Below are 10434 nucleotides of genomic sequence, written 5' to 3'. Positions count from 1 at the left end.
GGCTGCTGGTCCCAATGCAGCAGCTGGTGTCGTGGGGTGCTGCGGGGGCCATGGTGTTCGGCGGCGTGGTGCCCTACATTCCCCAGTACAGAGACATCCGTCGGACACAGAACGCGGAGGGCTTCTCCACCTACGTCTGTCTAGTGCTACTGGTCGCAAACATTTTACGGATACTGTTTTGGTAAGTTGTTTTTGTGTGTGTGTTTGCTTGTCCTAAAGGTTCTCGCTTGCTTTGTGTTGGAATATTGGGGGAAATAATGTGTTTTACATGCTTTGACCCTGCTCTTGAAGATCAAAATATCGTCTTTCCATACATAAGTGGGTGAATCTATGTTGAATAAAAAGACCTGGTCTCAGGAGTGCTGTCTGTTACCCCTGCCAGATCTGATTATTAGTGCTCTGATGTTCCAAGATAAAACTTTTTCATTTGTTGGTAAAGAAGGTTATTCTTAGTCAGATCTTTTCTCTTGTTGGCTGTATTTTACATTTCCCTTGCCTCTCCTGTTCTCAGAGTGAAAACACCAGTCCTGCACATTTGTTGTAGCATCTAGTTGGCATTAATGTCAACTGTGACATTTGCCATATGTTCTTGCATTTTCCGGGATGCCACCTGGCTTCAGAGGGGGCTCACTTCTAAATCTCCTTGGATAACTACAGAAGGAAATACTCATTCTTTGATAAGCAGGCAAAAGGTGGGCTACCTTTCAAAGCACGTCCTTTTTGTTTCTAACGCCACTTTCAATATTTAAAGGCAAGCTTGTTTCCATATATAGGTAATGGGCTATGTCCTCTTGTTGGATTCCAGTTTCTTTTTAAAGCTCCTCTGATTCTTTAAGGAGCTTCCTGGATTCTTCTACAGCAAAATGCAACTTGTAAGTGCTGTGCTGGAGTGGAGAAAATGGGATCTCAACAGCTGGCAGTCAAACTGAGGAGTCATTGCTAGATCAGAGCTCCTTGTTGCATTGGACTTGGGGACAAGTGTATGGAGCATCTGTTGGAGAAAGCAGAGAGCAGAAGGGAAGTAGAGAAACTGGCGGGGGGAGGAGAAGCAAAAAGCCTGAGTTGACAGTTTGAGAAACAGATATTATCTATTTTTTGTTTCACTGGAGGTACTTGAAATATACAAGTGATTTGTATCTGAACGAAGCTGCTGGCAGTTTCTAGGTAACCCAGGCGAGTGCATCTGTTAAATGAGGTTTGGACAGTGGAAGAACTGAAAGGTCTTTAATTTGAATTGACTTTAAGTGTATGTAATTAAGAGATGAGCAGAAGAATAAAAGCTACAAGTAATTAAAAGCTATAATTTATGTTAATGTTAAAAAGATTTGTCAACGCAAGAGAGAGAATGGAGTTATATTGATAAGACTATGTGCAGGGGTTGTTTTTGGGGTTTTTTTGTTTTGTTGTTTTTTTTGGTTTTTTTTTAAACTGTATTTAAGCCACATAATAGTATCACTGTCTGACACGTACTGTCTGTAGGCTCAGGTAATCTTGGGACTCCGTGATGGCACAGAATGGGATGATGCAGCATGTGTGTAAGTGTGTCTGTTTACAGGGGTAGTGTGGAAGACGTGCTGCTGGCTTGTGGTACAGCCACTTCTATGTGGAAATGTTGCAGATATAGGCCTGCAGAAACTTTTATTCCTTTACTTACAATGAATTGTCTTTTTCTACTTCTATTGAACTAAAAGATCTAAGACTTGCATAATGATAATTCAGTGTTCCCTGAGAGAGAATAGTTTGTTTCTCTATGTGAAAAGATTATCTATGTAAAAGGCATCCCTATAAACACCAGTAAGTCATGAAAACAGCAGTTGAGGGTGGATATTATCCTTGGGCATATGGATGATTAAAGAAAAATAGCTGAGCAAGAGCCTCTGATTTCTGTGAACATGATTAAAATGCACCCATGAGCATCTTGGCAATTCAGTTTCTGTGTTAGCTGTTTAATGTCACCTATGGCTGATGACATCTGGGACACAGCACTCTAGATAATTTGACATAAACAGCAGAATGATTTTAATTGTGTATGTAATATTCAGTGGAAGAAATTAGAAGATTTTTTTTTTAAAATTATTATTTATTAAGTATTATGATCCATTCTTGTGCTGGAACAGAACTGTCCAACAAGTAATTTTGTTTTGTGTACAATTTTTCTGCAATCTGACTTACAAAGTACCAGTTGATAACATTACTTCTCCTTCCATTTAGCAAACCAGTCCAGACCTTAGTCAAAGTCTGTCATCTGAAAACTTTACTGACATATAGCTGCTGTTTTCAATTGGTTTATTTGTTTCTCTTCATTATCCCTGGTTATTAAGTGTATGATTTGTGTCAGATTCATCCTCCCCAACTTCCCTCCACCCTTATCCAAAAATAAATACTTAAAGTGGTAGGCTTTAAAAACTTTCACGTTCTAATAGTGTTGTTTTTCAGGCCTTAATTATTTCTTAGGATGGGTTATAGTCTTTGTTTTGTTTTTCAACTTCAAAGACATTTCTGTAATTCATTTCTGTTATTTTCAGAGTTTCCGTGAATCTCATAAATTCTTGTGGAATGGCAGTATTTCAGATGCATAGGCAACAGGAACAGACAGTTCCTACTTTTTATGCCATGTTTCCTCTGTATTTTCACTCCCGAGTAGTGCTGGTCTTTCTCTATCTCTGTCACTTATAACAGACACGGTCCCAGCTTTCCCAGATGGCTCTGCTATACTTTGTTCACCTCATCTGTGGGGGCAATTGCCTAATTTCCTATTTGTGAATTTTCAGATTCCATATATTAACTACAACTTCACTTACTTATCTCAGAGGGGGGGCTTATTTATTTATTTATTTTAATGTCTTGTTTTGCACTGGGTGAAGTTTGACCTTTTGTCTCCCCTCCAAATAGAGTATTTGCTAAACCTTCTTGGCACGTTTTATGTGTCAATAATGTTGCAGCTGGTGTATTGCACTATGACAGTAACCAAATGAACAAAGTACTACTGAGATCAAGGATAAGAGTCCTGTTTCATTACCTGTTTTCACAAGTTTTCTTCCTCCAATTAAACTGTCTGCAATGGTAAGCCATCTTTTAAAGTCAAGAAGACTCAGTGCAATCCCCCTGCTCCTTGTCTTCCTTCCGTCTAATCCCTTAGTTTCAGGGTGTGCTCAAAGGACTTCTGTTTGCAGGTAATGACAGTAACATGTTATCCATTAAGTCATTTTTTTCCATGCTTCTCTTTTACACAGTATCTCAAAAAGTCATCTTTAAAGAGACATTTCTGCTTTCACTTACGTGTGTTTGGCCTTGCTCTGTTCCAGCAGTGAGTTATATGCCAGAATTTTGTGGAAAAGTAGTGGGAGACCAGGGGTCTGCAAGAATAAGAACTGCATATGGATAGCAATGGGCATGATTCCACTTTGCTTTGTTTATGCACACAAGACTTTTGTTTATAAAAAAGAAAGTAGCAGCTTGACTGTGCAAACTTGTAGTTCAGTGTGTTGACTGCGTGTGAAGTCTTTGGTCCTTCTAAAGAGGATTCTGGAAAAAAAATTAATTTGAGAAGTAGACTCTGCTCACAGCATTACACAGTGAGGTTTCCACTTAACAGTGTGAAAAGTAGATTTTGTGCTGTGACTGGACTTGATATCACATTAAATCAATTTTTTAGTAATAATTTATTGTTATATTTTTACATAACACTTCAAAACAGCATTTATTTTGGGGTGCCAGTGTAGCTGCTTCTCATGATTTATGATTGGTATTAGCTAATTCTTTGTTTTAGTCCTGCCCCTGTCAGTACTGCTTCTCCTGTCTGTCTTCTCCAGACCCTATAGGTCATTGTTTCTTGGTCTTGACTCATTCAACTTCTGGGCTGGTGAGCGTAGAGAAGATCTGCACTGTGGGTAAAGCAAAAGACGCAGTGCAAAGCTCATCACTTTTGTAGTTGTGGTACATATGAAGATGTATGGCATGCTCTGGAAAATCTGATACAAATTTTTTTCCCTTCTGCATTTTTAATAAAACACTTCATTACCATTTTTGTTAGCCAGTGTCTTATTGTACTTGCTAGAGTCGGCTCTGATTTCTTGTTTAAGACTAGTTGCTTAAATATCCAAGGGATACTCAGAGTCTTAATGATGCTTGAGCTTTTGAGGTGGTTAATCATCTGAATAAGCTGTCCTAGGCTGTTTTGAAGTTGTGGGCTGGCTTCAAAGTGTGCCGTGGCATTTGAGCTCAGTCGTGACCAAGATGGACATACTTTCTTGGTTCATGTGGCCTGCAGCCTGCCAGCTTTGCATTGTCATGGTTGAGAACAGGAACAAGAAGGCGGGTGAGAGTTGTGTAATCATTTGGGGGTGGAGGATGCAGAAAAACTTACTTGTGAGTTCTCCCTCTCTTCTCCCTTGTATTTTTAATACAGAGCTTATGATGAGATAAATCATGGTTTCTTTTAATATTAAAATCAGAACAAATAGCTAGAGGATAGAGAACTGCAGATTTCTTAGAAGTCAGCAGTAGGCATTTTTATTTGTAACTTGAATAAGTTCAGCCAAAAGTACTTATATTCTTTCCAGTTCCCAGAGGTTTTTGACTTTTTTTCAGTTTTGCAGTCCATAAAATGTTTTATGTAGTACTATAATGCGGTTTGTATATTTTCCAGGAAGACAATATTCTTTCCAATGGTTTTGAGACGCAATTCTGTGGGCCACTGGCCTAAACCTCATACAGCAATGCCATAGAAATCCAAACAACAGAAAATAAACCTGTCCAATTTTGGACTTGTTCATGTAAAACAGTTGGCTTAAGACAAACCGGAAACAAGTTTTGACAGTCAGGGAAAAGATGAAAACTATGGAGTGTATTATTTTTGAGCAGAGGTAACCCTCTACCCATTCCACATCAGTTCACGTGAAACAAAATGAGTTCTGAAAACTGTAATGTCAGTAGAACTAGGAGCTCTTGGTGCCAGAGACAGTAGAATAAGCTCCCTGTTCTGAGCAGAGGTTTACTGAAACAAGTATTCAGCTGGAGTTTAATTTATCCGAAAATGGTGGATTTGCTGTTGTCTGGGGTAGATTCCTATGTATTTATTTTGCTGTAACACATGCAGTGCTACCTGTGGATCAGGTCCCTGCTGTTGTGGGCCAGTGGAGTCTGTTTTTAGGACTTCCTGTGGGAAGGAGAAACTTTTGCTTTTAAGACTCCTGTTACTAAAATAAATCTTGCCAGCTTTCACCATGTGGGGAAGGTGGGATGATGCTATAAACCAAGCTGACAGAATGACTACAACTTTGAAAGATTGCATTACATATGGCCTGCTGGTGGAATCTTGCTCAGATATTGAGAGCAAAAGTGTTATGCAATTCCTCCTCCTTTTTATAAATGCCAGTGAACAAGGATAAAACGCACTGCTCTTTTGCACAAGCAGTAAAGGTAAAATAGGATTTTGTATGCCCAAGTGAGAAGGTTGTTTTGGATGCTCTGTAAAGTCCTGGCAGTTTATGTGTCAAGTAAAAACTCGTATCACACGATCCTGTTGTAAAACTACTTTGTTCCTTGTTCTCCTTGCTGATAAATTCTGTAGTTGTGTGGGCTGTCGAAAGACAGCTGCCATGCTGCTATCTTGGGTTATTTTGTCATGGCCCTAGTGGTGTGTGCAGTATCCTGCGTGCCTTCTATGTTGCCTTAGAATCTTTAACTTCCCAAAGGGCTGGAAAAGTTGACCTAGAGCAGTGAGGCCTGTAGTAACTTCAGCAGCTTCCACTCTTGCAGTGAGTGGAATGGCCTCTGAGAGTTGAGGTTGTGCCTCCAGGAGTGTAGGTCAGGGAGATGGTGATCAAGTTGCACCGAAAGCAGTCAGTTTCTTTCCAGAGGTGTCCTGGGAGAAGAGATAAGCAAACCTTTTGTGTTCAGTCTAGATTGGACTTCTTTTGCACAATTGGCATTTGCTGTTTTGAGCAGGCCCGGGACTGGAATAGCAGGATTGGGTCATACTGATGAAATGATGTAGTTTGCTCAATGATGAGTTAGTCTCTGCTCTGACTTGAATGTTTACTTTTCTTTATCACCTGGAATGTGCATTAGTCATTTTAAGGCTGTTGAAATACTAATAAAATATAAATCCCCCCCTTTATTTGCATGTGGGAGTTCTTTTGTTTTTACAGTATTAAATAAACAGTGAAAAAACCTCTTTGTCTCTTTGTAGTCTGACATAGGAAGTCTGAGTTCCCTGAATACTCCATATGTCACTGTTCATTTTACGTGAACTACTTTATTGTCGTTGTGGGTGAAAATAATGACGGTGAGCCCCTCATTCCCAGGACTTCAGAGTTGTTCTTTTCTGTGGGCCTGTTACAGTATCCTAAGGCTCTTCCATCTTTCATAATGTACTTTAATGTTCCTCCCCTCCCAGATCCTACTTAGGCAAAGATAGGAATAATGTCTGCAAGGCAGAAGCTAAACAGAATGTGGAACAGCATGCTCTTCCTGCAGGGCTTGCATCTTAGAGTGCTCCTAGCTCAAGATGGCTTGAGGAGTCTTAAACTGGATTAGTGTTGCTTTGGCAGGCCCTAATATCAATGCAAAGTAGAGTAAGCAGCTTGGAGAGGTGTTTGTTGCTGTGATCCTGTGCAAAATGAGTGTACTGGCTTTACTTTTAAAGCTTCAAGAATGCAACTGTAGTTCTTGATGCTGGTATTCCTTTCAGTCTTGTTGCACAGGTCATGTCCTGTTTTCTCTGCCTGTTGGTCTCCATGGAAGCTGTTTGATTTCATGTAGGTGCGACCTAGCTTAGAGGGTTGTGTTGCCTGCAAGACTCAATCTGGGGAGGTATATTTCATGTATGTTTTGTTGTGTAACCTTTATTGTCTTTGGCTGGAGGGTTGTAAAAGTATCTGTAAGTGTTGTGCATTGCTAAAGTCCCTATAGGAATTTTTAAATTAATAGTTTACCTCTCTTACGTGTTGTGAATTTTGTTTTACTTTTTTTTACCTTTCAATTTTTAAGAGTATCTGCAGCAATACTTCCAGTCTCATTTCCAGTAAGGCTGTGGTGATGGCAAATTTTTATGATCAGATAGCAGGTTGCCATGCTTATGTGTGTTTGTAGTGGGTGGCTGTTATCACTGCAAGCAATACCTTTGTGAGGCACCCATTACTGAATGGCAAATAATCTCATCAGCAGGGAGAAACTAACCTTGCAGTGACCTGTGGCTGGATTTACCATCATAATAGCTTCTAGTTTACTGTGCTGTTAGTTCAGCACATATTAAATACATGACTATCTTTTTACATGCAAATGCATTTGTAATTGGAGATGATTTTTCTAAACTTGATGTCAACAGTTCTAAGTGTTCTGTAGTTCGAGTAAGTCTTTCCCACATTTGTTTTCCTTATTCCTTGAATAAGAGACAGATATAGGTGAAGTGAATTCCAGTAGCTCGGGGGAACCTGGCCACAGTCAGCAACACAGGCTGAATAAGCTTTCGGATCACTGGCATAGGCTGCACCAAATTTTTGTTCTTCTCCGGTGCATTTTCCTAGTGCAGTGAACGCCTTATCCAGAGCACACTCTGCCTCTGATTACATGCATCAGTTGTGTTCTTTATTTCCTTCCTCATAGCATCTTCCAGTTTTGTTAGGATAATGGGTCTCATGTCGCCCACCACAAATCCATTGATGGTAGAAAGAAGGAGGGACTATGGTACATGGAACTGCTATTCTTCCAGTACCTTCTGGTGGTGCGTTTGGCAGAGGTGTGGAGGCTGAAGGTGGTGTCATTCTTTTCCTTAGGCATATGCCATTAGGCAGGAAATACTTGGCCATTTTCACTGGTGTGAGCTGCTTGGATGTTCTGCACAGGAAGATTTCCAGGAAAGCTGGTCAGGGACTTTCCAGTGTCTCTCCTGTTCCTTAGTAGTTGACTCAAAAAATCTCTCTGGTGAAATGGCTATAGTGGAAGTGCAGTATTGTGTGAGAGTGTGATGGTGAACCTAGTTGGTTTTCACTAACACGTAGCTTTGCCAGGAATGTAGCCCAAGGTTAAGAAATTATATTTTGCCTGGGTGCTATAAACCGGGAACCGTCAAGAGGAGGGCAGTGGTTGCCATGTCTGTGAAGCAGCATGATGTACTCTGAGAATGGCCTTGATAACTGCGCTGTGAGGAAGTTCAGAAAGTCTGTGCCTCAGTGTAGGCTGAAGGAGTTGGGGAGCATAGTGATGTGCTTTCAGCAAATCCCTTTCTCAGCATCTCTGTCTTCAAGGTGTAAAATCTGGCAGAACTGAGCACAGAGAAGCAGCTCACCATGATATGCATGCAGCCTTCCTATTGTAAATCTAATATTCTTTGAGGACTGCACATGAAAAGCTTCCACCCTTTACCCCTAATGCATGTACTGAGTGTGTCTGGTGCAGATTGCTGAGCTTTGAAGTAATGCAGAAAGAGGAGCTTGGAGCATGACTGGTCTTCACTGAAGGGTTTCATTTTCTTGTGACAGAACCTTGTGCAGTCATGTAAGAGTAAGCTCTTCAAACAAGACTGGCCACAATCCAAGTTCACCTTCCTGTTTTATGTGCAGGAAGGGCTCAGTAATTCCCACCTGCTCACTTTATAAGCATTATCTGTAAGCAAGCAGAAATTAAATTGGAGGAGGGCAGGAGAGAACAAATTATGTATGTTCAGTTTCCCCATCTTTTAGGCTTTCCACAGCTGTGGTCTAAATTAGACACGAGTTAATGAGTTGATTGTTGAGTTCTGCAGACCTGGTCTTTCCACTCTGTAGGAAGATGTTATATTACACCTAGCAAGCTAATAGGTGTGAATATTTATTTCTTTATAGGGCAAGTGCTATTGCTTTTATGACTTCATCTTAAAATGAAAAATTAAGACAGGTAAGTTTTGCATAGAAGTCCTTGTGAAATCTACAGAGTGTGTATGTGGAGAGGACGTGTAACTGGTTTTAATGCAACATAGCTCTGGTCTGTCTGTACTGCCTTGACCACTCAGTGAATCTGATTTTCCCTTCAAAATAATAGGTTTGCTGCTAGCTTTGGAAATAAAGACTTAAGCTTCTGGTTTCAGAATTTCTAGGATCAGTCCACAGAGATGTTGTAATAAAGTTCTCAGTCTGCCAAGGGGATTGTGACTCACTACTTGGCAAGGGGATTGTGAGCTCACTACTTACTGTATGTGCATCTAGATTTGGTTGGTAACTTTCTCTTCCTCAACCTTTCATACCTGTTACTGTTAGGATTTCCTTTTTCAGGTGCTTAGGGTCAAAGAATGAAAGTAACCGAGTACAACAATTGTAATCTTTGAGATGTTTTATATATTTTCTTTTCCTTCTTATTTTTTTCAGGTTTGGAAGGCATTTTGAATCCCCTCTGTTGTGGCAAAGCATTATAATGATCATTACTATGTTACTGATGCTGAAACTGTGCACTGAAGTACGTGTGTCCAACGAGCTAAACATAAAACGCCGCTCTTTTGCAGGTTAGTGACAGGAACTGTCTTTTGCAGGATAAATGCTTTTGAAAGCATGGTGTGCTGTTACTTTGGATAAAAGTTCTCTCTGTATTGCAATCCAGTCTTCTTTCTTGATAATTAGGTGTAGCACTTCCTGAACTTCTTTTTTTGAAACTGCTTTTTGAGAGGTAAATGTGTAAAGCTGTAATTTTATTTCAGATAGGTCTTGGTTCAGTCTAGAAATTGGAGTTCTTAATATTTCACACTATGTCCTGAATATAGAGCTTGCTGTTATGCCATTGTGGTAGCCTGAATTTTTTTTTTAAAATCTTGGCCAGAATAGGAAGTTATTTTCTTCACCTGTACTTTGTACCAAGTTCTTAGGTATGATTATACACTATTACCTGAAATTTTATTTTGCATGCAAATACTTGCTTTTGTACATAATTTATTTTCTACTTACTGAGTTATTTGCTTCCAAAGTAGGAGGTGCTGTCATATTGTGGTTGCCAAATTATGTCTTTTTGTATAGTGTTTCTTTGGGCTTTAGTGTGGGATTAGTTCGGGGATTTATGGGAATTTTCATGTGGTTTTTTTCAATGTTGGCTATTTGTTAAATTTTAGGCACTGATAGTTTCACTTGGGGCCAGACTAGAATTCCTTATTTAATGTTCAAGTTTTGTGGAAAGTCCCTGCTTTTTTGGTTTGGTCGTGTCCCCCCCCCCCCCCTCCCCCGAAAAATGCAAGAGGAGTAGTTTTTGTGTTTCTCTTTGTTGACTTTGACTTTTAACAACATTTTGTTACAGCTTATTACCAACAAGAAGAGAATTAATACTGTCAGCTCTTTGTCAGTTGTTTAGCCAATAGGGATATATAATTTATTCTCTCCATCTGTTCTCTTCCCTCACTCCCTAATAATTGAGGGTCTGATCCAGTTCCAGATATCTGCAGCTGTCATTAGAAGTAGTAGCTGCTGGCTCTGC

At 39.9% G+C, this 10434-nt stretch overlaps 1 pseudogene; it reads left to right on the top strand.

Moving 5' to 3' along the window:
• The first annotated feature begins 5 nt into the window (after positions 1-5).
• LOC104407117 overlaps positions 6-10434 on the top strand; it is a 13903-nt pseudogene continuing 3474 nt past the window's right edge.

This window comes from Nestor notabilis, unplaced genomic scaffold (genome assembly GCF_000696875.1).
Source record: "Nestor notabilis isolate BGI_N333 unplaced genomic scaffold, ASM69687v1 scaffold15560, whole genome shotgun sequence".
Lineage (NCBI taxonomy): Eukaryota > Metazoa > Chordata > Aves > Psittaciformes > Psittacidae > Nestor > Nestor notabilis.
The sequence above is the reverse complement of the archived record's forward strand: the minus strand, read 5'-3'. Positions and strand labels throughout refer to the sequence as shown.